The following is an 18,403-nucleotide window of genomic DNA, read 5'->3' on the forward strand; positions in this document are numbered from 1 at the left end:
TCTATCCCTGCATGGTCCGTGGACCACAACCTGCGGATGCTGACCCATCGTCATTGCTATGGTGTCGTGACGACAATCTGTTCAAGCGCAACTTCCAGTTTGCCTAGAATTCGGTGAAGCAGAACAAGAAGTCATTGGGACTAGACTTCAACCCTGGTCCCTCTGCTCCCCGTGCCGATGGCACCCGCGAAGCTGAACCCAATCTTGTTGGGCCCTTCTACAACCTGGAAGGTCTCATCACTCATATCATGGTTCAAGGGACAGCCGTGGATGAGCCTGCAGATGACGCTGAATCTAATGAAGCGCCTGCACCGCCGAAGCCAAAGAAACTGAAGCAGCCTAAAGCTTCAAACCCTGCCTCAGCACCAAAAATCTCACGGGCGAAGCCACTGGCTACTGCACCTCCTGAAGATAGTGTGCAGTCTGAAGATTTGTCACGCATCTCCAAGCCCTCGAAAGTAAAGATGCCTTTGCAACACACTAGACAAGAACTGACTGCTGCTGCTGTTATGCGCAACGACGCTATTGATCTGTCCAGCAATGAAGATCTTGCAGATGACGCTCTTGAGAAACTGATCAAGAGCAAAGAAGAAGCAGAAATCTTCAATGATTTGCCTCTCTTTGACGTGGCAATCATCCACAACTTCATTGATGAGTGGTTTGACACACCCAACCTCAGCTTTGATGATCTGCAACTTCCAATTGGCCTCAGTGTCGCCTTCCATGGCGCCATTGCTTCAGAGCTAGCTCTAGCTCAGCGCATTGTCGAACTGAAGCAAAAGATTGACTTTGAGAAAGCTCAGTTCAAGAAGCACATGGCCAAGCTCAGCGTGCAAGAGGTCAAAAACTTCAAGATCATGTTGCACGAGCTCAAAGAAGCCTTTCTCAAGAAGCGTGAAGAAGCTCAAGGTTCTTGTGAGCGCATGAAGAGCCTGGCTGACAAGTGTGTGCAAGCCTACAATGAGGCTGAGAAGCGCAAGGCTCTTGGTCGTCCTGGCATCGATCCCAGGATGGCTGCAAAGAAGAAAAAGAAGCCAGCTATGGCCGAACCCGAAGCCCCAAGGCAGGAAGCACATCCCATTGTCTTCCCAGCTAGCATGACCGACTCAAAGCCAAAGGTCAGGTCAACCGCTTCAGAACTGAAGAAGACGAGGAATGCTGAGGCTGAAGCGAGAAAGAGGAAACATCCTGAAGCCTCTGATGCTGCTCCCTCCAAGAAGAAGCGCAAGACCAAGAAGGATCGAGCTGCTCCCACAGAGCCCTTAGTTGTTGAACCTATCTCCATGGTTCGCCCTGCAGCTGAACATCAAGAGCGCCAACTGACTGTCCATGAGCCTGCTTCCACAGAGGCTCATGAAGCTGAAGACATTCTAGCAGTTGATCCCACCGCTGCTGAAGACATTGGTCACCATGACAATGGTGAAGATGATGTAGTCCTTCCTCAGATCGAGCACAACTTGGTATCATCGCCTGTGCTTACGCACAACGAACTCATCAGCATTGGTCGTCCTCTGACGCCAATTGCTCAGGATGCATCATGGGCTGATCACCCACAACAACAAGTCACACCACCCCGGCAAGAAGAAGAAGATGACTTTGAGGCCCAGCCAACTCCATCTCCAGAGGTGTCGCCAGCGTTACGCAGGCTTTGCAAAGGACCAAGGTCTCAAGTCCCTCTTTCGAGCTTTCAAGAAGGAGAAGTGCCCCACCAATGTGTTGCACGCCAAGTGTTTCTAGATGCCACTCCTACTGTGAATGTCTCCGAGTTTGAGGCTAAAGCTGCTGAAGACATTCCGGCTGCATCAGCCGACGACACACGAGAAGAAGAACATGTCCCTACTCCCCCATTACTAAAGAAGCTGTTCTCGAGGAGAACGTGTCTGTGCCCGACCCTCCAGCTCATCAAGTGGAGGTTGAGAATCTTGAGGCTGCCACCACCAACACAAATGAAGCCAATGATGTTGTCATGGCTGAAGCAAATGTGGAGCCTGCACCAACCAATGTGCCAGAAGTCAGTGAAGCCAATGATGCTACTGCTCCTATTCCTGCGCCTGCTGCTGGTCCTTAGTTTGACTATCACGTTGAGCACAGGCCTCAGGTACAGAAGCCAATGCCAAGGTTGCCCAGGTTTCCAGGTCCTGCATCAGCACCCGGATCCGTTAATGTCAGCGGCTTCAAAGCAGACAACACCTTCTTCAATAGTGCCAAGAACCCCTACTCAAGGGAAAGAATATCTTCTGATCGGTTCTGGAGCTATCCGTAGTGAAGTTATTACTCATGCATTCTGTACAATCAAGGTCGCATTTTCCCTCATATGCGTCTTGACACTGAAGCCATAACTGGTTTGCCTTGCTTGGAAGAAGCTCTGGATTGCTTCAGAGAGTCTGGATTGTTGCCTTTCGTCACCGACCAAGAGCACTGGAATGAAGAGTTGCTGCTTCAATTCTATGCCACTCTTCACATTCGTGGCTACAACAGAGATCCGAAGACTTGGGTCCTTGAGTGGATGACTGGCAATGTTCATCACGAAGCCAAAGCCTTTGATATCATTGAGCTCACTGGTCTGCCACTCCTGGAGATCTTTATGAACCTGGTTGTCAGCTTCACAGTGCAGCTATGGAGAGCATCTTTCAGAAGCCTGAACCAAACATGAGTCAGATGCTTAGCATGATGAAGCCTTTGCCTCCAGATGCTGCATATCCTAAGGAGTTCTTTGTTGAAGACCTTGAGTATCTGCCACGCACTATCTATCACATTATCAGGCGAACTCTCTGGCCCATCAAAGGACATTCTCCACATGCAAAGCTGGAAGGTGTAATGAAGACTTTGGTCTTTTATATTCTTCACAGCAAATGTTTCAATGCACAAGACTTCTTCATCCGTCAACTTGCTGCATCAGGATCTGATCTTTTTGGCTTGAAGTTTTACGCTTCATGGATAATGTGGCTGATCAAACTACACTCAGCTGTCTCATATCAGCCCTCTGCTCACAATCATCAGATCTTTCTGCCTGACGTTGATATGTCCATTGAAGACATCTATCCAGAGCCTGCCAAGGAGCCTCTTAGTCTTCAGAATGCTGAGCATCAATGTTTCTTTCAAAACATTGAAGGAGTTGAAGTAGTCACTCGTGTTTATCCTCTGGCTGGTACTACACGTGCACCTCATCGTGCCCTCACTGAAGCCACTGAAAGCACTATTGCCCAACGGCCCAAGAAGCGATCTCATGTTCTCAATGACCGAGAGCTTCTGGTTGCCCTTCATCAGAAACAGGATAGGCATCATGACTGGCTGAAGCGCCAAATGCAAAGCCTCTTGGTGGATGTCAACCGCATTTGCAATCTTGCCACCAAGAATGCCTTTGTTGCCCATGAAACCTGTCGGCATACATGGAAAGGGCTGACGCTTATGTGTTCTGAAGATGATCTTCAAGAGGATGGCTTCTCTGAACGTTTCAAGTTTGACTCCACACCTCCAAGAAGGACTGTGCTGCGATGAACTCCATCTCTTGAAGACTCTGAGTTCTCTTCCTCCGCGGCAACTGTGAATGCCAGAGTGATCGAGGACGAAAACGATGCCACTTCACCGCTCCCTACTTCTACACGCATCGACACTGCCCCGAGTTCGTCTGCACCGCCGAACAACACCAACGACCTTGCTGCTTCACCTACTCCTCATGGGAACGAGTAGATGCTCTATGTCTTCAAACCTTTTTGGTCCTTGCTGACAAAAGGGGGAGAAGCATATGAGTTTGATAGTCTTCAAGCGGGTCCATATGGGCGGTTACTTTATGTTTTGCCTAGTGTTTACAACTCTCGTTTTGATACATTTGGTTCTTTGAGTTGTAACACTTAAACTCGATGGTTGTCTGCTACTTATTTGCTATTCCGTGATGCGATGATAAATTCCGCATGTGCGACGATAAATTCCGCACTTAGATCATTTTGCAGACGTCCATTTTTCATTATGCATGTCATTATCTTCACATACTTTTCATGCATGATGAATTGTCATCATAAGTTGAAGAGGATCTCCACAAGTACAACCTGCCATGTGCATTTGCATTCCAAAAGCAAATTACTTATATGCACATCTTCAGGGGGAGCCCTTGCAACTTATGAAGACAATTCCCTATCCTTTACAATTTCACATATTATATTCCCCGTTGAAAACTTCAACTAGTTTGTCATCAATCACCAAAAAGGGGGAGATTGTAAGTGCATCTAGTGCCACCCCTAGTTGGTTTTGGAGTATTGACGACAAACCTAGTTGAGGGACTAATGTGTTTGTGAGAATTGCAGGATAACACAGGTAGAAGTCCCTCATTGATTCAGTTTTCCGACCAGAGATGACCCCTAAAAATGTATGAAGACATTGAAGTCAAAGGTGGTATGTGAAGACATTCACATTGAAGACTATGACAAGAGAAGACATCGCGTGAAGACTATGGAGCGCGAAGACTTAGCAGTTTCGTCGTTCTGTGTTTTTCTTTGTTGAGTCATAGGAACCACCGTACTGTTAAGTGGGGTCCAAGAGAACCAGTCAGAATGACTGAAGTGATGCTTAACCAAAATCCTATATCTTCAAGTGAAGACTATGAGAGCAAATCTTGTCCAGAGTTGGATAAGTCAGCTTTGCTTGTAGCCCAAGTAAAGTTGTCGTGTGTGTTTGAAATCTGACCGTTGGAACATGTGTCAGTTCCTTAGTGACCCAGGGTCATTTCGGACAAATCAGGTCGGGTTGCCTAGTGGCTATAAATAGCCCACCCCCTACAACCATAAATGGTTGGCTGCTCAGAGTTAGAGTACGGCTTTTGTCGTTTGAGAGCAACCCACCTCGAAGCTTTGGGAGAGAATTCCTTGCGAGGATAAAGCCCTAACCACCCAGAGCCAAAGAGCGTTAGGCATCACTTAAGTCTTCCTGTCTGTGTGATCTGAAGACTTATTACACTTGAGGACTGTGAATCCTCCAGCCGGTTAGGCGTCGCATTCTGAGCATCCAAGAGTCATTGTGGATCGCCGGTGAACGAAGTCTGTGAAGGTTTGGAAGTCTACCTTGAAGACTTACCAGAGTGATTGGGCGTGGACTGGGTGTCCTTAGCTCAAGGGGAATAAGGTGAAGACGAGGTCTTCTGAGTTGAATCCCAGCCTCCCTAACCAGACGTACAGTTGTCACAACAACTGGAACTGGTCAAACAAATCATTGTCTTCAACGAGTCACTGGTTTCATCCTTCCCCTCCCTTTACTTACTGTTGGTCCTTGTGAAGTCATTGTACGATTGCATCACCATTTGGCTTCACTGAGTGATTACTTGTTCTGATTGGCTTCACAATATCTTCCTACCTGATCCTTACTGCCTAGCTGCTATTAGTCATTGTGCTTTCACTTCATTGAATACTTGACTATGGTTTGCCTAGTCTAGTCTACCTTCCGCTGCATGGTAATAGGTTTATTTCTATCGTTTGTCTTTGAAACTTACATGTTTTGAAGACTTTCATAAAAATTGCCTATTCACCCCCCCTCTAGTCGATCACTAGCACTTTCAGTAGGGCCTGCCGTAGTGTCGTCCAAGTCTTTTATTTTCATCAGTGTCGCGCGATGAAGAATATGAGCTGGCCACTAAGGAAGGAACCTTAACCTTCTTGAATTTCTTCGGTGGAGGTGCAGACCAGTCAAAATCTTCCTTGAGACCCATTTTCTTCAGATTGTCTTCACCATACAGATGTGACAGAATGGCCCAGGTGCGACCGAACACTTCATGGAGGTAGTAATAGTTTTTCCTTCACTGCATTGTGTGTAGCAGTCATGTTGTCAAGAAATGAACCAAACTGACGCTTAACCCATTTATGATTTCGATCGACCTTCTGGTGAAGACTAAGCAGAAGCTCACGATCAGTCATCACACGAGGAGCAGTGGCTTGAGGAGTAGACTTGGGTGCATTGGCAGAGTCATCATTGGTGGAATAAGAGGCAGCTTTGCGAAACTGTCCATCCAATGGACGAATGCCTTCATCGATAACAGCTGGTGCCTTGCCCTTTTTATCAACTGAGGAATAGGTCTGCTTGAGGACTTCAATCGGGGGCAAGTAGCTGAGGTGATTATGAAAATCAGCTTTGTAGTTGAGTGAAGACCTTGTCCTGAGGAATCTCATAATCCAAGGTGCATAAGGCTTCAGCTCAAACGGAGGCAGTGCAACATTTGCCAGAGTCCTCATGAAGAAATCATGATAATTGACAGGAATGCCATGAACGATGTTGAATACCAGATTCTTCATGATGCCAACAATTTCCTCATCAGATGAGTCGTGGCCTTTGATAGGACTCATTGTCCTCGTAAGAATACGATAGACAGTTCTGGGCACATAAAGTAATTCCTTCACGAGGAATTTGGTTCGTGGGGCCTGACCTTGCTTCAAAGGTTTCATCAGAACCTGCATGTAGTGATTTGTAAGCTCAGGTTCACTGTAGATGCAACGAGCTTCTTCAAGGGGAGGATTGAGTGGTAAGGTACGAAGCAATTCAGAAGCTGGTGCAGTGTAGTGAGTGTTTTCAGACATCCAGTCCAGCACCCATGAATTCACATCTTCGGCATCTCCTGTGATGTGCAGCGTTGCATAAAATTAAAGAATCGGTTCTTCATTCCAATCGCAGATGTCAGAGCAAAAATTTAACAGTCCAGCGTCGTGAAGAACACTGAGGACTGGTGCGAAGCACGACAGAGATTCCATATCCACGTGAGGAATATGCTCATGGTAGAAGATTTTCTCTTTGTTGAACAGCACTGAGGAATAGAAATTGGCTTGACTAGCAGTCCAGCAACGCCTCTTTCTAATGTGAGCAGAGTTATAAGGGTTGTAGTCTTCGAAGAATACATGCTTGCCGAAGAAATCATCAGCCTTGAACTTTTGCTTGTGTGAGAATGGATCCTTTGGCTTGGGTAGAGGAGTGTCAGTGAGTTGCATCACGACCTCAGGAATCGCAATCTCAGGTTCTTCAGGCTGAGGAATTTCTGGTTCCTCTTTAGTGGCAGTCTGCGTCTTCAGATGTTCAGCAACAGCAGTTTCTTCAGCACTAGTGGTTGGAATTTCCTCATGTACAGATAAAGTGGGGTGAGTTTCTTCAGAGCCCATTTCAACAGTTTGTGCGGGGGACTGAGGTATTTGCTGCAACGGTGTGAACATTGGAGAGTTTGGATGCTGACTTTCCCAGAATTCATCACTCATCACGGGTGTGGAGCAGCCAACGTCCACATCTTCATCTTCCATTTCTTCAACGCCAACCTCTTCGGCTGTGAACTGAGGCATATGCGAGGAGATAATAGGTGTTGAAGGGATCGTATCCACTTCAATTTCTTCATCAATCTGCTCTGACGAAGCAGCAGAATGATTTTCTTCATCAGATTCGCTAGGGATCTCATATTCTTCTCCAAAAGGAACAAGGTCTTTTGATGGTATGGTTGAGATTGGAACAACATCAATGGGATTAGCAAATGAACTGATCAAAGGCTTCATCTTCTTCAGAGCTTAAGAATCTGAAGTAGCTGATGCTTTCCTTTTCTTCACTGTTGCATGCTCTGCAGCCTTGGTCTTCTTCACATCTGATGCAGATGGCAGGATCGTAGTTGGTGTTGGCGCAGGAGGAGCAGAGGAATCTAGTTGATTTTCTTCAGGCACAACTAATGTAGTTGCCCTGATTTTTGCAGTTTCTTCAGGCGCACCACTAGTGGATGCCCTGGCAATTTCTTCAGCGGCTGGAATGCAGTCATCAGTCCTGGAACTCACATTTTCTTCAGCAGTCTGATTTTCATCAGCGGTGCTGGCATGTTCTTCAGTCGGCTGAGCAGATGCTTCAGCCTGAGGAACTTCCTGTTGCGTTGGGGCAACAACATTGGAAGTGAAGTTATCCGCAAGTTTCACAAAATGAACCTTGGCTCCAAGCTAATCAGCATGGTATGCGTCAAATTCATCATTGAGTTTCTTGATCTCAGATTGAGTAGTGACAAGTTCTTCGGTTGTCATAGAGACAATGTTTTTCTTCAGATAGCGCTCCTTTTTGTACTGCGCTTTCTTGATCTGCCTGGCCTTCTCATATTTCCATTTTTCTTCTTGGATGAAATGGGTCAGCATGTGACTTTGGCCAGGAGTCAACTTGAAATCAGGCATGGGAGTGTTGGGGTCCTTGTGCCAAACATCAATGTATTCGAGGATCAACTTGGGATCCAAAACTAGTGGCACATCTGTTCCCTTGGCTCTAGCGGCCCTGACGGCACTTGGAAGGCGACTTGCTTCTTCTGAGGACTAGGGCGAGGATCTCGTCCAACAGTGGCCTTTGTCTTCAGTAGAGAGGGTCCCATTGAGGAATTTGGTGCAGCTGAGGAACTAGCTGAAGTTCCTGAAGCAATTGAGATGCCTGCAGTCCTTTGGCACGAGGAAAGATGCACAGGTGCAGAGGACTTTGTCAGAGCTGAGGATTTTGGAAGAGCAGGAGCAGCATGAGGAATTGGCCTTGAGGGCTTTGACGATTCTGGCCGTGAGGGCATTGCTGAGGAACTTGGCCTTGAGGGCACTGTTGATGAAGCACTTGGCTTGCGCGCAGGCTTCTTTGACATAGCCTTCTTCGGCTTTACAGCAGAGGCCTCAGTAGAGGCAGCAGCAGCAGCAGCAGAGTCTTCATTAAATTTCCTCACTGCTTCTCTGGCTTTCTTAGCCAACTTGGCTTGGCGCTTGGCCCATTCATCAGGATAGTCCTCACCACGCTTGAGGCTGGTGGGATCAGCTATTTGGCCAGGTGCCAATGGAGGTCTTGGGCATGGAGGATTGAGTGGGAATTTCTTCATGTATTTGGGAGTGACATATCTGTACTCCATTCACTCTCTAGCCCATCTCCTCTCTATCTTCTGAATGCGCACCTTGCGCTCATTCTTGCTTTCCTCAGGAGGTGTGCATTACCCAGCATATATTTCATCAGGGATCTCAAACACTGTATTGACCTCAGTCTTCTTTCCTCCTTTCTGTGGCTTCTTACCGTCAGCCATTTTCTTCTGTTGAGGAATTTGAACAATTGAATTCTCTGAAGAAGTATGCAACTTCTCTTCGAGGAACGCTGCAAATGAGTTAAGTTGATGAGAACCTAGTGATTCAGCAGCTGACATGAGTACCTGTGAACAGAGTATAGTTGCGAGGAATTTGGAGGTCATATGCGTTCTTAGAAGGTTTTTCAAAAAGGAACAAGTTTGAGGAATTTGACCAGATGAGTCTTGAAGAATTTCACTAAGCGTTCTTTGTCTTAGGTTCTAGAGTTGTATAGATAGAAGATCCACACAATTGAGGAATCTTGAAGAAAAATGATGCTTAGAGAAACGAATCAGGAACAGATGACTTGTGAGGTGTTCAGTGTGTGAAGATATGAATAAAAACACCTTTGAAGATTTTGTAGATAATAATTCGAATCAATGAGGGAAGTAAAAGTAAATTTTAATTACCCTGGATGAAGAACACGACGAACAGTGAAGTGGAGAGGTGAAGTTCGTCTGTGTAGATCTTCCACGCCCTAACTCGGTGGAGGAAGACGGCTACGGCGGCTGCGGAGTGAAGATTTTCGCAGCCGGCGCGAGTACGGGGGCGACGAGGTCGAGGCAGTGAAGCTCTTCCTCATCGGCGATGATGAAGTAGCAGCGGCGCTAAGGTTTGAGAAGTTCGAGCTGGAGAGAGGTCAAGCGGAGTAAAAGAAGTGAGGAAGGGAAAGAGGGGTATTTATAGCCACGTGGAAAAATTGTTCGCCCGAAGAAATTGGACGAACGTGCCCCTGACCCTTCTCATTCGCTTGACATGTGTCACCCACGTACTGAGAGGTGGAGATCATGTGCGATCATGGGTGAATGGATAAGTGTATCATGGGATGCGGAACGGTTTGAGCGACAAAGCCGAAAATTTAGATATGATAGGTTTTAAAGTTTTGTTTGCAATTTCTTCAGCTGACAAGGACAGAGTGAAGATTTTGAACGAGTTTCAAATAGAACGCACATGAAGAATTTGTGAATAGATTGGGTTGAGTATAGCATAGAGGGGAAGGGTCCAATCACATTCACTTAGTAGAAAAACCAACTTGAAGAATTAGCAATAAGTGAATGCTGTAGAGGACATAAACACACACATATATATAGCCAATGAAGAAAAACGACGGAAACAGTGAAGACAATGCAAAGTTGAAGAATATGAACAATTGAGGAATTTCAACTTCTGGTGGTGGCGTGACTCACCGTATAAGAATGATGATTTTAGACACCGCGTACAATTATCGTAGAGTTCTAAGGATCAAATTCTTCGTTAATTTCTTCACACTTAGAGTGTTATTCTTCATTGATTGAAGAAAAACGTTTCTTCATGTGTTGCACATCTAAGTCATCAATTGCATAAGTGTTAGGATGAGCGTCCTTTTCAAAGAACATTAGAAGATTCTAGGATATTTAGCTCACACCGCAACTTGCTAAATCTCTTCTCACCCAAGGGCTTTGTGAAGATATCGGCTAGCTGTTCTTCAGTTTTCACATGCTCAATAGAAATGTCGCCCTTCAACACATGATCACGAAGAAAATGATGACGAATTTGAATGTGCTTAGTCTTCGAGTGCTGAACTGGGTTGTGAGAAATCTTGATGGCACTCTCATTGTCACAGAAGAGAGGCACATTCTTCATGTTGACGCTGTAGTCCTTGAGAGTTTGCTTCATCCATAGCAATTGAGCACAGCAAGAACCAGTGGCAATGTACTCAGCTTCAGCGGTAGATAGTGATACGCAGTTCTGTTTCTTCGAGGACCAACAGACCAAAGATCGTCCGAGAAAATGACATGTACCAGATGTTGACTTGCGGTCCACACGATCACCAGCATAGTTAGAGTCAGAATATCCAATGAGATCAAAAGCCGAGCCCTTGGGGTACCATAATCCAAGTGTTGGTGTGTGAGCTAGATATCGAAGAATATGCTTCACAGCCTTATGGTGTGATTCCTTCGGTGTACCTTGAAATCGGGCACACATGCAAACACTAAGCATTATGTCTGGCCTAGATGCACATAAGTACAATAAAGAGCCAATCATGGAGTGGTATACCTTATGATCGAAGTCAATACCATTTTCATCAGTGCACAGATGGCCATTTGTGGGCATAGGAATTTTGACGCCTTTGCAATCTTGCATGCCGAATTTTCTCAGTACATCCTTGAGGTATTTCTCCTGAGATATGAATATGCCACTGCGTTGTTGACGAATTTGAAGACCTAAGAAGAATTTCAACTCTCCCATCATAGACATTTGATATTCTTCACTCATCATATAGGCAAATTCATCACTATAACGTTGGTCAGTACAGCCAAAGATAATATCATCAACATATATTTGGCACACAAACAATTCACCATCATAAGATTTAGTGAAAAGAGTAGGGTCGAGTGAACCGGGTTTGAAGCCTTTCTTCATGAAGAATTCCTTCAAGGTATCATACCACGCCCGTGGGGCCTGCTTGAGGCCATAGAGGGCCTTGTTGAGTCTGAAGACTTTGTCAGGATTCTTTGAATCTTCAAAACCTTGGGGTTGAGCAACATATACTTCTTCCTCAAGCTTACCATTGAGGAATGCACTTTTCACATCCATTTGATATAAAAGTGATATCATGATGGTTAGCATAAGCAAGTAATATGCGAATAGCCTCAAGTCTAGCAACAGGTGCAAAAGTTTCATTGAAATCAATTCCTTCAACGAGCCGTGCCTTATTCCTCACCACAAGGCCATTTTCATCTTACTTGTTGCGGTAGATCCACTTTGTGCTAATGATATTGTGCTTGCGAGGATCTGGACGTTTGACTAGTTCCCAGACATCGTTGAGCTCGAACTAATGTAATTCTTCTTGCATGGCCTGAATCCACTCAGGCTCCAGAAATGCTTCATCTACCTTAGTGGGCTCTGTGATAGAGACAAAAGCATAGTGCCCACAAAAGTTAGATAAATGTGAAGCTTTTGAGCGTGTGAGAGGACCTGGCGCTTTGATGTCATTGATGATCTTTTCAACTTGCACTTCTTTTGCAATGCGAGGATGAGCTGGTTGTCGTTGAAGAATTTGATCAACATTCTCTTTAGCACCATTTTCTTTAGTATTTTCTTCAGGTGCATTAGCTCGACGTTCTTCATGTTCTGGAATGAATTCTTCAGCAGATTCTTCAGTAGGAATGACATCCTCGGTAGCCTTGAACTTGATAGTTTCCTCAGGTGCTGGTTCATCTATCACAGTAGGTAGGCGCTCTCTTTGCGAGCCATTAGTTTCATCGAACCGCACATCTACAGTTTCAACAACCTTGTGAAGAACGTTGTTGAAGACTCTGTAGGTGTGCGAGTCCTTTCCGTAACCAAGCATAAAACTTTCATGTGCTTTCAGTGCAAATTTTGAGTTGTGATGAGGATCTCTAATCCAACATTTAGCACCGAAGACTTTGAAATAACTTACATTGGGTTTCTTATCAGTGAGGAGTTCATAGGTAGTCTTCTTGAAGAATTTGTGAAGATATACTCTATTGATGATGTGGCACGCAGTATCAATTGCCTCAATCCAGAACCGACGAGGCGTTTTGTATTCATCAAGCATAGTGCGAGCCATCTCAGCAAGAGTCCTGTTCTTGCGCTCCACGACGTCGTTTTGCTGAGGAGTGTAAGGAGCAGATAACTCATGAGTAATGCCAAGTTTGTTAAGATAGTCATCGAGACCAGAATTCTTGAACTCAGTGCCATTGTCACTTCTGATGTGCTTGATCTTCACACCAAAGTTGGTTGAAGCCCTCGAGGAAAATCGTTTGAAGACTTCCTGCACTTCATGTTTGTAAGTAACAAGGTGTACCCATGTATAACGAGAGTAATCATCAACAATAACAAAGCCATATTGAGATGCATCATTTGAAACAGCAGAATAATGATTAGGACCGAAGAGATCCATGTGAAGCAATTCAAATGGGCGAGTGGTGGTCATGATAGTCTTCGCTGGATGCTTGGCCTTTGTCATCTTCCCAGCTTCACAGGCTCCGCATAGGTGATCCTTGAGGAATTTGACATTCTCGATGCCAATGACATGCTTCTTCTTCGCAAGTGTGTGCAAATTCCTCATGCCCGCATGACCAAGTCGCCGATGCCAGAGCCAACCTTTTGAAGCTTTTGCAAGTAGACACACGGCTGGTTGTGGTCCTGTAGAGAAATCAACAATATACAGGTCTCCTCTCCTAAAGCCTTCGAAGACTTTGGAATTGTCAGCTTCCATAACCACAGCACAACGGTACTTGCCAAAGACAACAACCATATCAAGATCACAAAGCATTGAGACAGACATAAGGTTGTATCCTAAGGACTCAACAAGCATGACTTTGTCCATGTGTCGATCCTTTGTGATCACAACCTTACCTAGACCCAATACCTGACTTTTGCCTTTGTCGGCAAAGATGATATGCTTCAGATGCGACGGAGATAATGGAGCATCCATCAATAGATTCTTGTCACCAGTCATGTGATTAGTACATCCACTATCGAGGACCCACTCAGTGGCTTTGGGTTGATCATCCTGCAGATGAATTAGTGCAGCTTACAAACTCATATTCTTCATCAGTGAAGAATATGACATCAATTCATCAGATCAATTTCATCAAGCAAAAGAACAGATAAAGCAATATGAGGACGTGAGAAATGAAGGTTCATTTCTTCATGATTAGCCTGCGTCCTATCAGGCATGCTCAGGTCTCCAGCAAATTCTTCAGACGATTACGTACGTGTAGAGACCTGATCCTGCAGAAGAGATTAGTTCTTTTTCTTCACCACCCACATCTGAAGGGGTGGCAAAGAGTTCATCATTCTGCGAGCTCCATACGAGAAGGATGGCATAGAATCCAGTCCATTTCGTTTCACATAAGAGGGGTTAGAGTAAGCATAAGAGTAAGCAGAGAAATTCTTCAAGGACTTATGGACATAATGATTTGAAGAATAATGCACATATCCATAATCCTTAGATCTTCCCTGCGAAACAGACGGGTTAGCATGATGATGTTCATATGAGGACTTTGATCCTTTTGAGGAGTATGATCCATGTGAGGAGTTTTGGTCCATATGAGGACTTGGATCCATATGAAGAATTTGGTTCATATGAAGAATTTGATCTGGGGTTCCTATTCTTCACAGGTGGCGTCATGATGACATTCACCTGAAGATTTTCAAGGCATCTTTTGGGAACCCAGATTTTCTTCATAGGGGAACCGTTCCTGCAGTTAGTGCCAACATATCTAGCAAATACTTCACCATTCTGATTTTTGAACAGTTTATAGTTGGAGTCAAATGACTCATCATCAGAACGAGGAGATTCACATGCAAATCCAGATAAGTTAGATGGATCAACTGGAGGTCCCTTTGCAGCAACCCATGTAGTTTTGGGGTACTGCTCAGGCTTCCAATATGTACCATCAGCATTGAGTTTCCTCTCAAAGGCAATACCCTCTTTCCTAGGGTTTCTGTTGAGGATCTGCTTTTTAAGCACGTCACAAAGAGTCTGATGCCCTTTGAGGCTTTTGTACATGCCTGTCATGTACAATTCCTTCAGCCCTGCATCATCAGTGATACTAGCAATGTCCTCAGATGAGGAATTAGTGATAGCAGAGGCATGTGAAGAATTTGAAACATTAGCAGCATTTGAACATTCAGGTGAAGAATTAGCAGATTCACGTTCAATGCATTTCAAACAAGGAGGAACAAATTCTTCCTGAGAAGCGTTGATTTGTTGAGCAAGTAATGAATCGCGCTCCTTCTGAAGATCTTCATAACTCACTCTTAGCTTCTCAAGGTCTTGCTTTCTTTGAATAAATTCATAAGAAAGCTTCTCATGATCGGATAAGAGAGTGTTATGATGACCTTGAAGATTGTCAAACCTAGTCTGAAATCTCTGAAGATTTCCAATCAAGGCTTTAGTGTGATCCATTTCTTCACCCAACATATCATCACCTTTGTCTAGCATGTTTTGAACCTTTTCAAGAGCCCTTTATTGTTTTACAGCAATCTTAGCAAGTTAGAATAGCTGGGCTTAAGGTTTTCATCAGATTCATGCTCACTGGATTCAGAGGAGGTATATTTGAGTACCTTGACACCCTTTTCCATGAAGCAATAGGTGGGAGCGTAGTCATCATTGCCTTCATCAGCCTTGTTGGTGAGGTCATTTTCTTCAGTGTTGAAGATAGACTTGCTGACGAATGCAGTAGCGAGAGCTAGGCTCACCACTCCGGATTCGGACTCCTCAGATGTCTCCTCTTCCTCATTTTCTTCAGATTCAGCCTCAGAGTCCATTTCCTTGCCAATGAATGCCCTAGCCTTCTTGGAGCTGTTCTTCTTGTGATATGAAGACTTTGAGGATTTTGATGATGAAGATTTTGTGGATTTCTTCTTTTTCTTCGCATCATCAGAACTGTAATCCTTGTATTTCTTCTTCTTTGATTCCTTTTCCCACTAAGGACAATCTTGAATGTAATGTCCAGGTTTCTTGCACTTGTGATAGAGCCTCCTCTTGTAGTCACTGGATGAGGAATCATTGCTCCTTGAGGGTCTTCCAAGGCAACCACGTCTTGAGAACTTTTGGAACTTCTTCACGAGCAGAGCCAGATCATGGCTTAGTTCTTCAGGATCACCAAGGCTGCTACCAGAGTCTTCATCTTCGGACTCAGATACTGCCTTGGCCTTCAGTGCGCATGATCTGCCATAGCTCGAACCATAGAGATCTCTTTTTTCAGCAAGTTGGAACTCATGAGTATTTAGCCTCTCGAGAATATCAGCGGGATCAAGTGACTTGTAATCAGCACGTTCTTGTATCATCAATGCCAGAGTGTCAAATGAGGAATCAAGCGATCTCAGCAATTTCTTCACCACCTCATGGTCGGTGATGTCAGTGGCACCAAGTGCTTGAAGCTCATTTGAGATGTCAGTGAGGCGATCGAAGGTTTGTTGAACATTTTCATTGTCGAGTCTTTTGAAGCGATTGAAGAGATTGCGAAGAACATCAACTCGAGAGTCACGCTGTGTTGAGACTCCTTCATTCACTTTGGACAACCTGTCCCAGATAAGCTTCGCTGTCTCCAAAGCACTCACTCTGCCATACTGTCCTTTGCTCAGATGGCCACATATGATATTCTTCGCTTGAGAGTCGAGTTGCTTGAATCTCTTCACATCAGCAACATTCAGAGAAGGTGTGACTGAGGGAACACCATTTTCCACAACATACCAGAGATCGTTATCAATTGCCTCAAGATGCATTCGCATCTTATTCTTCCAATAGGGGTAGTCCGTCCCATCGAAGGTAGGACACCCAGCAGAGACCTTGATCATACCTGCGGTCGACATAACTAAAACTCCAGGCGGTTAAACCAAAATCACACAGAACAAGGGAGTACCTTGCTCTGATACCAATTGAAAGTGCGTTATATCGACTAGAGGGGGGTGAATAGGCGATTTTTATGAAATTCTTCACTGAGGAATTTGCCGGTGAGGAAATTCCTTAGCGAAGAACTACTAGCAGCGGAATAAGTACTCAAAAGTAAACATAACAGAATACAAGCATAGTCATCATGATGAAATGAAGACAGGCACAAAGTACAGGAAGCGTAAGCACAGGATAACACAGGATGAAGACAAACAGACTGAAGAAATTGAACTGAGGAAATTGAGAAGTCTTCAGTCAAAGTCTTCAAACACAGATATGAACAAACACACAACACAGTTATGAGGAAATGAACGAGTTGAGGGAATAGAACCAGTAAGCTTGGTGAAGACAATGGTTTGGTAGACCAGTTCCAACTGCTGTCTCAGTTGTACGTCTGGTTGGAGCGGCTGAGTATTTAAACTTGAGGACACACAGTCCCGGACACCCAGTCCTGAACACGCAGCTCAGGACACCCAGTCCTCACCGTATTCTCCTTGAACTAAGGTCACACAGACCTCGTCCAATCACTCGTGGTAAGTCTTCAGGTGACTTCCGAACCTTCACAAACTTGGTCACTCGGCGATCCACAATTCCTCTTGGATGCTCTAGACCATGACGCCTAACCGTCTGGAAGAAGCACAGTCTTCAAAGGTAACAAGCGTCGGATCCACGCAGGATCAATCTCTTCAGTGATGCTCAATCACTTGGGGTTTGTAGGTGTTTGGGTTTGGGTTTTTCCTCACTTGATCATTTTCGCTCAAAGTCCTCGGAGGATGGGTTGCTCTCAAATGACAAGTGTCAGTTTCTCTCGGAGCAGCCAACCAGCTAGTGGTTGTAGGGGGCGGCAATTTATAGCCTAGGGAGCAGCCCGACATGATAAGACATAAATGCCCTTCAATGATATGACCGTTAGATGGATAGATATTTTGGGACAGCTGGCGCATAGCACAACAACGGTCGGAATTTTGAGTAGCAAAATTCTCAGGGCTATCATGTTCCTCACTGTGTAGGAAATCCGCACTGGCGAATTCCTAACTCCTCAGTCAGAACAAATTCCTCAGAGACCAGAAGAACTTCGTCTCTGTCGCTGAAGAATATGACTGGACTGTATGAGATTTCCAATGGCTTCACTCGAAGGGATTGGTAGGTGTAGGATTTTGAGTTGAGCATCACATGAAAATTTTTCCTTAGTATTTCCTCGACCCCCTTTAACAGTACGATGTTTCCTATGACTCAAGAAAGAGAAAATGAAACTACGAAAACAAAAGTCTTCACGCTTCATGTTCCTCGAATGAATACCAAGTCTTCAAGGTCACACCAATTTCTTCACTTTCAAAGTCTTCAGAAAGTCTTCAGAGATTCAAAGTCTTCAGTCGAAGAATTTCATTTTTAGGGGTCGACTTTCTCTGTAAATATCAAACTCCTCATTGACTTATAGACCTGTGTACACGCACAAACGCATTAGTCCCTTAACCTATAAGTCTTCAATACACCAAAATCACTAAGGGGCACTAGATGCACTTACATGTGGTATTTGTATGCCTTGTATGTATCCCCATCTATTATATAATGGTTTGATGTAATGATATCCACCTTGCAAAAGCGTGTCAATATGCGGTTCTATCTTCGATGGGCCTTCGAGTCTCGTTAGGATAGTATCGCATATTGGGCGTGACAAGTATCTTGATGAATAGCAACTCAACCATACATTTAAATACGAAATCATCGGATGTTCAACAAGTTTTTTAAATTCATTGATCCCAAATGCAAATGAACAGTTTGTTTGTGCCAAAGACCTTGATATTTGTTCTCTCAAAAGCGGCCTTCATCTTAAACCTTATCTCCTTGAGCTTGAACCTATTCCTCGGCACATGCTTTTTAATAGTTATGCCATTGAGAACAATGCATTGACCTGGTCAAC

The sequence above is a fragment of the Triticum aestivum genome, chromosome 3A (assembly GCF_018294505.1).
Source record: "Triticum aestivum cultivar Chinese Spring chromosome 3A, IWGSC CS RefSeq v2.1, whole genome shotgun sequence".
Taxonomy (NCBI): domain Eukaryota; kingdom Viridiplantae; phylum Streptophyta; class Magnoliopsida; order Poales; family Poaceae; genus Triticum; species Triticum aestivum.